Source organism: Peromyscus leucopus, chromosome 7 (genome assembly GCF_004664715.2).
Source record: "Peromyscus leucopus breed LL Stock chromosome 7, UCI_PerLeu_2.1, whole genome shotgun sequence".
NCBI classification, from domain to species: Eukaryota; Metazoa; Chordata; class Mammalia; order Rodentia; family Cricetidae; genus Peromyscus; species Peromyscus leucopus.
The window spans coordinates 98,504,562-98,516,345 of NC_051069.1; positions in this window are offsets into that span (position 1 = coordinate 98,504,562).

Genomic DNA, 11,784 nt, shown 5'->3' on the forward strand with positions numbered 1-11,784 from the left:
ATTTTGCTATGCACTTTATCTTCTGGGTTCCTAATTTTCTTCTTTCTTACCATTTCTTAGATTGACTTCTTTAATTCCATTTTTTTTGGGGGGGAGGGGTGGGTTTCAAGGCAGGGTTTCTCTGTGTAACCCTGGCTGTCCTGGAACTCACTCTAGACCAGACTGGCCTCAAACTCAGAGATCCTCCTGCCTCTGCCTCCTGAGTGCTGGGATTAGAGGCGTGCACCACCATACCTGCTGCCCTTAATTCCAATTTTTAAATGCTGTCATGGGTAAAATGGCTCAGTGGATAAAAGTCCTTGCCTCCAAGCCTGATGACTTAAGTTTGATCCCTTGGATGCACATGATGGAAAAAAAAAACAACTCCTGAAAATTGTCCTCTGACCCTCATACTCATATTCTTGCTATGGTACCAAAACTTCAAAATGTTGTCATCTTGCAGTAGTATCCAATACATAATAAAATCTTTTTTAGTAAACTGTTTTGAAAATCCATGAGTGGGGGCTGGAGAGATGGCTCAGTGGTTAAGAACACTTGTTGCTCTTGCAGAGTATCAGGGTTCAATCCCCATCACCCACAATGGGCTGCTCCCAACTGCCTCTAACTCCAGTACCTGAGGCTCTGATGCCCTCTCCTGACCTCCTCAGGTATTACAGGCATGTGGTGCACATACTGACAAGGAGGCAAAAACACTCACAAATGAAATGAACACATTTTTAAAAATCTATTTTTAAACTTTTCTTCATTGCCATTGGCCAATTTATAAAACAAGTAATGATTATTGGGTGTGGGATGGGACTCTGGTTGAGCATTTGTCCAACAAGCAGGAGACCCTAGGACCATGCACACAAAAATAAAAGGATAATGGTGGTGGTGGCACACACCTCCAATCCTACCACTCGGGAGGCAGAGGCAGGAGCATCTCTGAGTTCTAGACCAGCCTGGCCTACAGAGTGAGTTCCAGGACAGCCAGGACTGTTACACAGAGAAACCCTGTCTCAGAAAAAAATAAAATAAAATAAAAATAAAAAAATAAAAAGCAAAACGAAAGATATTTTTTATCATTCCACATTTTACCACTGTGAGTTTGAAAGTTATTGTTTCTCAGTTTTCTGACAAAGATGGGGTTTGGATTTTAAAGTTGCTCTTTGTCCCTTTGAGCTTCCCTAGAACAGTTCTGGCCAAGCTTCCTTTCTGTGAGGCATGGGAGAGACTATTCTGTGTTAATGCCGTCCAGATTAGTAGCTTACCCACAACATAAAACAAGCATTTGATGTTTGTTTTGAGACAGAATCTCACGTAGCCAAGGCTGGCTTCAAACTCCCTATGTCAGAGAGTGACCTGGACCTTCTGGTCCTTCTGTATGCACCTTCAATGTACAGGAGTTACCCCACATATCACCTTGTCTGATTTATGTGGTGCTGGGGATGGAACCCAGGGCTTTACGCATGCTGGGCAAACACTCTACCAACTGAGCTGCATCCCAGCCCAGGCTTGAACATTTGAAATGTGGCTGGTGCAACTGAGAAACTGAATCAGTCTGCCTACCTAGAGGCAGGGTGACAATCACTGTGAGTCTAAGACGGACTCACATCCCTGTTCCTCCTACCTCTGTCTCCCTTATGCTAGGTTACAGGTGTGCCCAGCCATGCCCAGCCATGCCCAGCCTGGATTCCAAATAATTTAACTTAAAATTACACGCATGCATGCAGGTGGTAACTCCATATTGCATCGCATAGCTCTAGAAATTGTGTCCCTTTCTTGTCAGTGGCTGATAGTGAATGGGCCTTGAAGGCAATCCTTGATGTCATTCCAGTGATTTGGCTTGGATTTTTAAAATTTATTTTTGTTATATTTTATTTCTTGATTGTGTGTGCATATGTAGGTCAGAGGGCAACTTTTGGGAGTTGGTTCTCTTCTTCATGTGGCTCCCAGGGACTGAACTCGGGTTTGGTGTCAAAAGCCTTTACCCACTGAGCTTTATCACAGCCCACTAGTGATTTGTGGTAAACATGATCATGTGACCCTGCTCTTAAATGAGGCATGATCTCAATCGGCCTTGAAGCTCACATCACCTCAACCTTCACCTCCTCTAAGAGTCTCTACTATCCCACATATTCTCCAAATCACTTTCTTTTCTAAATTTTATTTTATATTTCATATGTATGCTGTTTTGTGACATGTATGTCTGTATACCACATGCATGCAGTGTCCGAACAAGCCAGAAGAGAGTGCCAGACACCCTCCCACCCCCGAGAACTGGAGCTACAGAGCATTGTGAGCTACCATGTGGGTGCTGGGAATCGAACCTGGATCCTCTAGAAAAGCAGCCGTCTGCTGAGCCTTCTCTCCAGCCTCCTGGTCAGATTCCTCATAGACCTATCATTGCTGGAAACTACTCCTGTGTGTGCCTGTGAGTGATCGTGTAGTGTATTTACATCCGGGTGTGGGGGGGAGCTCCCTTCTGCGTGGACACGTGGAAGCTAGGAGTCACGGTTGGGTGTCTTTCTCTGCTGTTTTCTCTTATGTTTTGAGATGGGATATCTCACTGAACCTGGGGCTTGCTGTTTTAGCTAGACTGGCTGGCCAAGAGCTTCAGGGATCCCCCTGTCTCTGCACCCCAAGCCCAGCACTGTAGTTACAGGTGTGGGTGCTGGGGTCTGAACTGACCCCTCATCGCTTGCACAGCAAGCAGTTTATCCGCGGAGCCAGCTCCCCAGCTCTAGAGGCCTTATTTAAAATTAACACATATTGATATGGCATTTACCACAGGCAGGCACAGTCTGGACAATCTACAATTACGGATTCACTTAACCCTTTTAACTTGTGTGTTACAAGTACTTAATTACCACCACCTCACAGAGGAAGAAACCAGGCCAACAGGAAGAGCCAGACATGGTAACTCATGCAAGCAGGAGGATCTCTTCAGTCTGGGAGTTTGAGACCAGCCTGGGAAAAAATAGACACATGGCTAAGAATTTCGCCCAGCGGGTGGGGATCTTGCCCAGCATGCCTGAAGCCCTGGGTTCCGTTCCCAGCACGGCATAAACTGGGCATGTGACATAAGCCTATAATCCCATCATGCAGTTGGTAGAGAGTGAAAGACCAGAAGTTCAAAGATATCTTCTGCTCCATAGCTAGATTGAGGCCAGCCTGGGCTACATGAGACCCTGTCTCAGAGCTGGGGTTCAAGTTGGTACCCATAACCCAGATCCATTGCCTCTGATTGTTTTCCTCACAGGTTAATTTGCTTTCCATCTGACTTCCACAGAAGAAAGATTTTTGAGATTGAGTCGTTCACTAGGTATTCTGTAGGTGGAGGTTCTTGGGGAATGAATGAATGAATGAATGAATAGATAGATGAATGAATGGATGAATGGATGGATGGGTGGGTGGGTGGGTGGGTAGGTGGGTGGATGGATGGATGGATGAATGAATGAATGAATGAACAGACACATGGGTGAACAAATGAATGGATGGATGGGTGGGTGGGTGGATGGATGGATGAATGAGTGAATGAATGAACGAACGAATGAACAAATGGATGGACAGATGGATAGCAGAAAGGCATTTGCTTGTTTGCACCCATCCCCCATCCTGGGAGAAGACTAAGCCTTCCTTGGGAGTCAGTGATAGGGACCTGTGGGGCCATCTCTTTCCTGGGTCCATGATACCTTCTCTCTGGCTCCAGAGGAGGTCCCGGGAGCCCTTTGGGTCCACTCTCCTCCTGCTGGGTACTGCAGCTGCCTTCCCTGTGGAAGCGGAGAGAGCTGGAGAGAGCTGGCCTTCCTCCTGGGCAGCATTTGCCTGCCTTTGATGCTCCAGAGGCCAGACCCAGCAGGCGGCTAGGCTTCTGCGGTTAATCACACAGCCTGCTGGGGCCTGTCCACGTGGCTGCCTTTGAGGGTCAGCCAGAGCTCTGGTGGGAACCGCTTACTGCTCTAATTGGGCCTCTCTTGGGAGGCAGCGGGCCCTGGGTCTCACTTGTCTTTATTCTGGCGACAGCTTCGCCCTCTCAAGGAGGACATCATGCTTCCTGGTGCAGTCGGTTCTGTGGCCAGCCTGGGCAGAAGTTCGCTCTTGTTCTACAGAAACCCTGGGGCAGACTGGGTCCTAGCCAAAGGCCACAACAAGGCCAAACGAAGTTGCCAGGAGTAACCTTCAGAAAGCCCAGTGACACAGCTCTGCTCCCTACTCACTGGCAGCTGGACTGAGTTCCCACAGGAAAAAGGACTTTCTCTCAGCTCCCTTGGCCACCCAGGCCCTGCCAAACACCAGACACAGAACTCTGGCTTCTGATGTTCATGTGTGGTAGTTGAATGTCATTGGCCCCATAAGCTCATAGGGAGGGGCACTATTAGGGGGTGTGGCCTTGTTGCAATGGGTATGGCCTTGTTGGAGGAAGTGTGTCACTGTGGGGGCGGGCTTTGAGGTTTCCTGTGCTCAGGATACTGCCTTGTGTCTCAGTCCACTTCCTGTTACCAGCTCCCTCTCCAGTACCCTGTCTGCCTGCATGCTGCCATGCTCCCTACTGTGGATGATAATGGACTGAACCTCTGAAACTGTAAGCGAGCCCCAATTAAATGTTTTCCTTTATAAGAGTTGCTGTGATTGTGGTGTCTCTTCTTAGCAATAGAAACCCTAACTAAGGCAGGAGTTGGTACCAAGAGTGGGGTTTGCTGTGACAGGCCAGACTGTGCTTTTGTTTGAAGGAATATGACCTTGGGACTGTGGACTAGAAAAGTAGTTGAATACTTTATGTGCTGTTTAATGAGCCATCCTACCAGGAGCATGGAAGACAGTGCTGCTGAGTGTGATTTGATGAACTGTGGGGCCTGGATCAATTCATTCCATTGGCAGAGGAAATCTCAAAACAGCCTAGTATAGACTCTGTCATGTGGTTATTAGTGTTAACTCTAATGAAGACTTATAATGAAAAGGAAGAAGCTGAGAAAGTAAAAATACAAAATATATAATTTAAAGAGAGAAGGAGCACTAGGAAATGGAATGGAGCTAAGTCCTGTGTTCAAGAAGATAAACAGATTAAGAAATAGAATAAATGGAGTAGTGGCCTCAGGGCAAGACCCCACCCAACTAAGTTTCCAACTTGTGAAAAGGAATTAAAGAAAATTTTTTTTATTTTTTATTTTTTGAGACAGGGTTTTTCTGTATAGTCTTGGCTATCCTGGAACTCACTCTGTAGACCAAGCTGGCCTTGAACTCACAGATATTCATCTGGTCTCTGCCTCCCAAATGCTGGCATTAAAGGTGTACACCACCGCCAACCAGCAATTAAAGAAAATCTTACAGCTGGGTTTGGTGGTGCACAATTTTTTTGTGCCTTTCCTGGAACTCACTTTGTAGACCAGGCTGGCCTCGAACTCACAGAGATCCACCTTCCTCTGCCTCCCAAGTGCTGGGATTAGAGGCATTCGCCACCACCACCCGGTGGTGGTGCACACCTTTAATCCCAGCACTCAGAAGGTCTCTACCTGGTAGATCTCTGAGTTTGAGGCCAGCCTGGTCTACAGAGCAGGTTTGAGAATAGTCAAACTTAGACAGTGAAGGGAATCATCAAAAACAGAAAGCTGGTAAAGATGCAATTGTAAGATCTCTGAGTTCAAGGCCGGTCTGTTCCACAGATCCAGTTCCAGGACAGCCATGCTTAGGCAGTGAAGGAAACCATCGAAATCAGTAGGCTAGCGAAGATGTAATTGAATGAGGGTGATATGATCCAGCCCCAGCAAGCAGCAGAACTTGGCAGCTTATGCCACATGATTCTGGCTTTAGAATCAAGGATAGAAGAAAAGGGTTACTGAATATTCCTCAGCAACTAAGGAAAACTGATGAGGCCAGGTATGTGGCAAGGGTGTCCCTGAATGGACGCCCGGAGAGGCCATTGTGTGAAGCTGTGAAGGTGAAGCCTGGATTGCCTTTGAGACTCTAAGATATTAGAGATGCCAGAGTCATGGGATACTCGCCGAGGACAGCTGCTAACAGGGAGTGGAACCAGCGCAGAGAAAGAAGTGTGTTGCAATCAACAAAGCTGAAATGAATTGGAAAACTGAAGGGTGTTTTGACATCAGACATGGAGATAGAGTTTGCCCAGCGGGTTTTTGGTCTTGTTTTTGTCCAGTATTCCCTCACTATGCCCACTTCCCTACCTTTTGGAACAGTGCCATTATATTTTGGAAGTATGTGATCTGTTTTTTTATTTTGATTTTATAGGGTATTACAAGTAAGAGATTTCATGAATCTCAAAAGAGACTTTGAACTTTGGACTTTAAAACATTGTTGAGACTGTGATAGACTATGAGGACTTTTGATGTTGGACTAAAGGCATTTTGCATTATGACATGGTTACAAGCTTATGGGGACCAGGGAGTGGAATGTGGTAGTTTGAATGTAATTGGCCCCCATAAGCTCACAGGAAGCGGCACTATTGAGAGGCATGGCCTTGTTAGAGGAAGTGTGTCATTGTGGGAGTGGGCTTGAGGTCTCCTATGCTCAAGTTATGCCTCGTACAGTTCACTTCCAGCTGCCTGAAGATCCAGATGTAGAACTCGCGGCTCCTTCTCCAGCACCATTTCTGCCTGCCACCATGATGATAATGGACTGAACCTCTGAACTGTCAGCCAGCCCCAATTAAACGTTTTCCTTTGTAAGAGCTGCCATGGTCATGGTGTCTCTTCACAGCAACAGAAACCCTAACTAAGACACCACCCTTGGTTGTTTTTTTTTTCCTTGAGAGAGGCCCTGGCTGGCCTGAAACTTAGTATGTAGACCAGGCTGGCCTCAAAATCAAAAAGCCCTGCCTCTGCCTCCCAAGTGCTGGAATTAAGGTGCGTACGGCCACTGCAGCATTGTGCCTTCCATGTGGCTGCTGGGGTGCAAACTCAGGCTGCCCAGCGTGCACTGCAGCAGCCCTTACCCACTGAGCCATCCCACCAGCCCTTCTGCTGCCCGTTCCCCACCTGTTGCTTCCGGAAGTCACATCTAGACAGCAGAGTCCACACGTTTTAGGTCTGTATATGTAGGCTTTTTGTTGTTGTTGTTTGGGGTTTTGTTGTTGTTATTTGGAGCGTGTGTGTGTGTGTGTGTGTGTGTGTGTGTGTGTGTGTGTTTCAAGTCATAGTTTCTCTGTTTAGCCCTGGCTGTCCCAGAACTTGCTCTTAGACCAACCAAGTTGGCCTTGAACTCAGAAATCGGCCTGCCTCTGCCTCCTGAATGCTGGGATTAAAGGTGTGCACCACCGCCTTCCAGCCTCAGAACCTGTTCCTAAGGGAGCAGGTTTGAGGCTTTCCCCAAAAGACAAAAGATCTTGGGGTTCTTTTGTGGCATGTGTGGATTACAGGTGGAGGGGATGGTTCCTGAGTGGGTGACTCCTTTGGCCCTGAGGTCTTCTTGCTCTATGAAAAGAATTAGGGCCCTTGTTGCCTGGGTCTGAGGGCCTTGCTGACTTAGCAGTCTTATCTCTGTTGAGTCACACTGAGCTGATACCCACTCAGTGCCCAGTGTCATGGAAGTACTGTTCTATTTGTCCACTGGGGCTTGGGGCCCAAGGCTGGGACTGAACTTGTAAAACCTAAGTATCCTGTTTCTGATATGTGAAGATCATTTTCATGACCCAAACCATCCTCCACAGTCACCTTGAGGTCATTGTAAGTGCCACCTGACACCTGTGCCTCTGTTGGGCCTATCGTTTACATCCCCAACCAAGCCCCAGAGCCTGCCTGGTTCACCTGCTGTCACATTCCTCTCTGACTCTGTTGGTCCCCAGAGTGCTTGCTAGCTAATGGTGCCAACAGCAACCTAATGATGGTGGGGCATGGAGTGTGAACAGCACTTTGTAAACTGTGAAGTTCCCATTCTTGTTTTTCTGTTTTAAAAAAATTCGTGTTTTGCCTGTATGCATCTATATGTACCATGCGCATGCCTGGGATCTAATCCCCTCTTCTGATCTTCTCAGGCCCCAGGTCTGTATATGGTGTGCACATGCGTACATGGGAACAACACATTCATACACATAGAAGAAAGACAAATTCATCTGTCTTAGTCAGTGTTCTATTGTTGTGAAGAGGCACCATGACCACAGCACCTCTTATAAAGGAAGACATTTAACTGAGGTGGTGGCTTACAGTTTCAGAGGTTCAGTCCATTATCATCACGGTGGGGAGCATGGCAGCATGCAGGCAGACATGGTGCTGGAGAATTCTGCATCTCGATCCAAAGGCAGCAGGAAGTGAACGAAGTGTCACACTGAGCAAAGCTTGAGCATAGGAAACCTCAAAGCCCAGCCCGCACTGACACACTTCCTCTAACAAGGCCACATCTACTCCAATAGAACCACACCTCCTAATGATGCTACTCCCTTTGGGGGCCATTTTCTTTCAAACCACCACAAAATCGTCTTTTAAAATGTTGTAGTGTTTGCATATAACTTATATGCATCCTCTCTTACACTCAAATTTTTTTACATTATTTGTTTATTTTGCATGTGATTTTGTGTGTGTGTGTGTGTGTGTGTGTGTGTGTGTGTGTGTGTGTGTGTGCATGCATATGTGAGCCACAGCACACATGTGGATAACAAAGGACAACTTGCAGGAGAGAGTTCTCTCTTTCCACTATGGGTCCTGGGGATTGAACTCAGGTTGTCAGGCTTGGCAGCAAGCATCTCTACTCACTAAATTGTTTCACCAGCCCCTCCTACATGCTTTAAAACATTCCCAGATGATTTATAATACTAATTCAGTATTAAAGTCATATGCATAGTTGTCATGATGTGTGGTTTAGGGAATGACAAGGAAAATGTTCCATGTGGACACAATTTTTTTTTGTTTTTGTTTTTCAAGACAGGTTTTCTCTGTGTAGTTTTTGAACTCATAGAGATTTGCCTGCCTCTGACTCCCGAGTGCTGGGACTAAAGGCATGTGCCACCACTGCCCGGCCTGCAGACACAATTTTTTAAAATATTTTTGGTTGAACCTGTGGGTATGAAGAACTGACTGGACTTCACTCAATGCTCACAGACACGCTACCTTTTCTGGGTTTCAAAAGAAAGAAGCAGACACTCAGTGCAGCTCAGCAAGGCCACACTGCAGGAAAGTGATGCTTCCCAGAGCCACAGCTCAAAATGCCCACAGACTTCCCACCAGGATTCATTTCTCAACCATCCAATGTATTCACTCAAATAGTTTCACCCAGGCAGAATCTCTGCGCTTTTATTAATCATTTAGGGAAAATATTTTGAAATTTCTACTTTCTTTTTATGAAGCAGCTGGGGTTTAATAAAGGCATGAGGAGTAAGAGAAAGAGAGATCCAGGTGTGGTAGAGCACACACTTAATCCCAGCACTTGGGAGGCAGAGGCAGGTGGGTCTCTGTGAGTTCAAGGCCAGCCTAGTCTACAAGAGTGAGTTCCAGGACAGCAGGGCTTCACAGAGAAACCCTGTTTCAAAACTCACAGAAAGAGAGAGAAAGAAAAACTGAGAATCAGAAGAAAGTATGACATGTTCAAGAGTGTCTTGTGTGGGCTTCTATAAAAACAAAAACAAAAACAAACAACAACAACAAAAAAAAAAACCACAGAAACTAGGAGATACCAAGTGTGAGTAGAGGCTTCCCAAGGGAGAATAGCCTATTTTTAAAAGAAAAGTGTGTGTGGGGATATGTGTATGTGTGTGTTTGTGGGCATGGGGGTACACAGGTGTCGGGAGTGGACATGCACATGTATTGGGGGGCAGAGGACAAACAACCTCAGGTGTCACCCTCAGGAATGCTGTCCACTTCCTTTGAGTCAGACTCTCTCATTGTCATGGAGTTCAACAAGTAGGCCAAGATGGCTGGCCAGGAAATCCAGGTCCCTTCCTGTACCCAGTGTTGAGGTTACAGCATTCACCGCCACGCCCACCGTTCTTACCTGAGTTCTAGAGATGAAACCCAGGTCCTCCTGCTTGCAAGGCAAGCACTCTCTCAACTGAGCCACCTCCCCAGTGCTTTGAAATTTCTGTTTTAAAATCTGATCTTGGAAAAAAAAAAAAGAAAGAAAGAAAAAGAAAAACAAACACACCATGCTTAAGCTGGGCAGTGATGGCGCACACCTTTATTCCCAGCACTCGGGCAGGCAGATCTCTGTGAGTTTGAGGCCAGCCTGGGCTACAGAGTTCCAGAACAGGCTCCAAATTTACACAGAGAAACCCTGTCTCCAAATAAATAAATAAAATAACATCTGATCTTGCACATGGTGGCATATACCTTTAGCTCCAGCATTCAAGATTCCAAGGCAGGTAGACTTCTGTGAGTTTGAGGCCAGCCTGGTGTACACAGTGGGATTCTGTCATACACAAAAAAATGTACTCATGAGCTGGTGGTGGAACTTGCCTGTAACAATCACACTCAGGAGAGTGAAGTAGGCTGATCATTCAAGACCAGTCTGGGTTACATTGTATGATAAAATCTCAGAAATTATTTGTTGCTTTTTTTCTAATTTCTCAGTAGTCACCGTCCTCAATGTGTTTCCATGGGAACCCAAAGAAGAATCCATGTGGGTTAAATGATAACTAAATAGCCAGGCCACAGTGACGCACGCCTTTAATCCCGGCACTCAGTGGCTAAGAGCACTGGCTGCTCATCCAGAAGACTGGAGTTCAGTTCCCAGCACCCACATGGCAGCTCACAACCATCTGTAACTCCAGTTCCAGGGGATCCCGCACATACTTCTGACATCCACAAGCACTGCACACACATAGCAAAGACATACATGCAAGCAAAACATCAGGGACATAAGACAAATAAATTTTAGGAACAAACAAAAATGAAAACATCACTATGTGACGTGACATGGTGTTTGACGATTAGCCCATGTGAGAAATCGTTGGAGAGATATTTTAACTTCTTACTTCTGAACCACGTTTAAAATTTTCAAGTTTATTATTTGTGTGTGATGTCGGGGGCAGGGGGGTCATGTGTACCATGCAAGCCTGGGGGTCAGAGGACAACTGTATGGAGCCAACTCTCCTTCCATCTTGAGGTGGATTCTGGGGATCACACTCAGGTCTCCAGGTTTACATGGCAAGTGCCTTTAGCTGCTGAGCCATCTCACCTGCCCTGAGCTACATTTTTGTCCTCTTCAGACCATGTGGTGGCTGTTTGGTGTGTAAGGTTGGATTACAATCCATTGGATTGTAAGCAGTGGATTCGGGTGGTGAGGTACAAAAGGAAGAAGACGACGTTCTTTTGCCAAGACCAGTTGAGGGCTGATCATTACTGTTTGTTTATTTTTATTTTACATATTCATTCTTTGTTGTTGATATTGCTTATTTGTTTGAGACAGGGTTTCTCTATGTAGTTCTGGCTGTCCTGGAACTCAATTTGCAGACCAGGCTGGCCTTGAACTTAAAGAGATCCTCCTGCCTCTGCTTCCGGAATGCTGGGATTATAGGTGTGTACCACCACTACCCAGCTATTTTTATTTTAAAAATATTTGTTTCTTTGGGAATGCGTAAGTCTGTGTGGGTGTGTGGAGATACACACATGGAAGCCAGAAGACAACAATGGCTGTCTTCCTCTATGACTCTCCACCAATTCCTCTGAGGCAAGGTCTCTCCCTGAGCACAAGACTCCTGTTTTCTCAGCTACACCAGAAATAAGGAAACCCAGATGCCTCAGTCTTCCTTTGGAGCTGGGCTTACCAATGTGTTCAGGAAAGACCTGGCTCGTCACATGGTGCTGGGGTCCAAACTCTGATCCTCCTGATTGTGCAACAAGCACTCTTACTGTCCGAGCA